Raw genomic sequence first — 2201 nt, 5'->3', positions numbered from 1 at the left:
CGCAAGACACAAGTGCCTACATAAGGGGTAAATTCAAAATAATACATGATGTGCATACATCCTTTCTTCACAGTCACCTTTGCAGTGCTACTCATTCATTTGATAAACTCTTTACCATAATGGATTATTTTGTAGTGAAGTTATTTTCCTACTGATTTTGCCTTCCCTCAGTCTTGGTTGTCTTTGAGAGCATAATGACAATGAAGTGTAAGCTGATTGGTATGTTTGTTAATTGCCATTTGGTCCCTTGTAAGTTATAAGTGACCTGTATAAACCTCATATTCTATCAGTTGATGGTGGTGGTGTACTGCATCTGGTGCAGCCTCCTGTTGAGCCAGACCAACATGCAGTTGTGAGTACTCTTAATACTCCACAGATTATATGAGTGTACAGTAGAACAGCAATGTTGTTTATTTCTTTACTACAGGAAAATAATGAAGAAACATTGACAGCTGTTACAGAGGAGGAAGCAACAGAGACACTTTATGAGGTGTACATCTTTTAATACTTTGTGTACAGGAAATACAGGCGACCAATAAAGCCAGTTGAACAAAAAATCTGTTTATTCTTCTTTCAACATGTTGAGGTGATGGGTCAAAAGAAATGATTGTGACATATGGTGTCTCTGACTGCACTTCCATCTTGTATGTCCGTGGGAGGGTCAGGATGTTCATGGTTTGGATCACTGCTGATGTTTGGTTCAGAAGGACAGTGTTCTCCTCTAATTGTGGCAATGTTGTGAAGAATCACACATGCCACAATAATGTCACATGCCCTTTCTGGGGTGACCCTGAGTCTTTGCAGGCACTGGAACCGGGCCTTAAGCATTCCGATAGTCATTTCAATTCTGGCTCTTGTCCTGCAATTAGCCAGATTATATCGCTGCTGTGGGCCCGGTTCAGGGTCAGGGTAAGGGGTAAGCAAATAGGGTAAACATGGATACCCCCTATCACCAAGCAAGTAGCCAGTGAACTCTCCTAAGACAGAAGGATACACTTCAGTTCAAATGTCCCTGAAGCAATTGGTCTTTATATATTTTAAAGTATTCTCAACTCACCATGTCCAAATTTTGTGCTCAGTGTACATTCACGGAATATTTGTGAGTCATGGACAGAGCCTGGCCACTTGGCTTCCACATTTGTGATAATGTTGGCAGCATCACATATGATCTTCACAGTGCAGAGAACACAAATTAGCATCCATTACTATAATGAAATAATTTGTTAGTTTGACATGCTACAGGGAATTATGTACCTGTACATTAATGCTGTGGAAAGACTTCCTGTTCACATAGTCTCCTTCATTTACTAAAGGAGCAATGACTGGAATGTGAGTGCCATCTATACAGCCAATCACGCCTGGGAACCCTGAAAATAAATGTAAAATTTAAGTAGTAGTTCAAGTATCACCACACCATAAATTAAGTTTTGGTCATCCTGATACCTGCAATTTTGTGGCATCCCTCTTTGATAAATCTTGTGGGTCTATGACCGGGGAACACCACAAACGAGTGCAGGAGACGTTTCAGTGCAACTGTAACATTCCTGACTGCCCGACAGACGGTAGCCTTGGAAACGTGCTCAGCGTCACCAATATTATACAGAAAGCTCCCGTTTGCAAAAAAACGAAGTGCAATACAAATAATATGTACAGAACTGAGAGGATGTCCGCGATGTGTCACATGCGTAATATATGGCCTGAGGATGTTATTCAAATAACTTATAGATTGTGCTGAGAAACGGTAACGTTCGCACAGAAAATCATCAGGAAATGATAAAATGTCCAAACGCGCTCTAATCACTCTCTCCCGGCGGAGAGCTCTGCGGAGAATTTGGGCTTCACGATCTACTGGCTCTTCAAGGAAGGGACACGCCATGTCCGACACTTCCTACTGTCAGGTTTCCGACAAAGGGGCGGAGAACGTCAGGGTTAGTTGTAGTAAACCTGCTAGGGGGCAGGTTAGCTTCACGGCGTGTGTCGTCATAGTGACTCACTCAGGCTTCAGCTGAACTCGCTTTGTGAAACCGAAAACCCAGAGTTTTCGTTAACTCAGGGTATACTTACTCAGTTTTTCCACTAAACCGGCTTCCTGAAACAGGGCCCTGTACATTCTAATTCCGTTGTTTTCATTCAAACTCTGTTCTGTACATTCCAATTCTGTTGTTTTCATTCAAACTCTGTTCTGTACATTCCACTTCTGT

General features: G+C 42.1%; 1 long non-coding RNA gene across 1 annotated transcript; it reads right to left on the bottom strand.

Annotated features, from left to right (window-relative positions):
* Positions 1 to 858: 858 nt before the first annotated feature.
* On the bottom strand, positions 859 to 1883 carry LOC147309631 (uncharacterized). Its single transcript, XR_015125763.1, has 3 exons — positions 1255 to 1883; positions 1058 to 1169; positions 859 to 977 (listed from the first exon to the last, which is right to left on the bottom strand). It is a non-coding gene; the product is annotated as an uncharacterized LOC147309631 (long non-coding RNA).
* Positions 1884 to 2201: the final 318 nt, after the last annotated feature.

The sequence above is a fragment of the Aulonocara sp. 'chitande type north' Nkhata Bay genome, linkage group LG17 (assembly GCF_057382095.1).
Source record: "Aulonocara sp. 'chitande type north' Nkhata Bay isolate Kocher_YH1m ecotype deep benthic linkage group LG17, A_spYH_male_GT1.1, whole genome shotgun sequence".
NCBI classification, from domain to species: Eukaryota; Metazoa; Chordata; class Actinopteri; order Cichliformes; family Cichlidae; genus Aulonocara; species Aulonocara sp. 'chitande type north' Nkhata Bay.
This window is presented reverse-complemented; position numbering and strand designations above follow the sequence as displayed.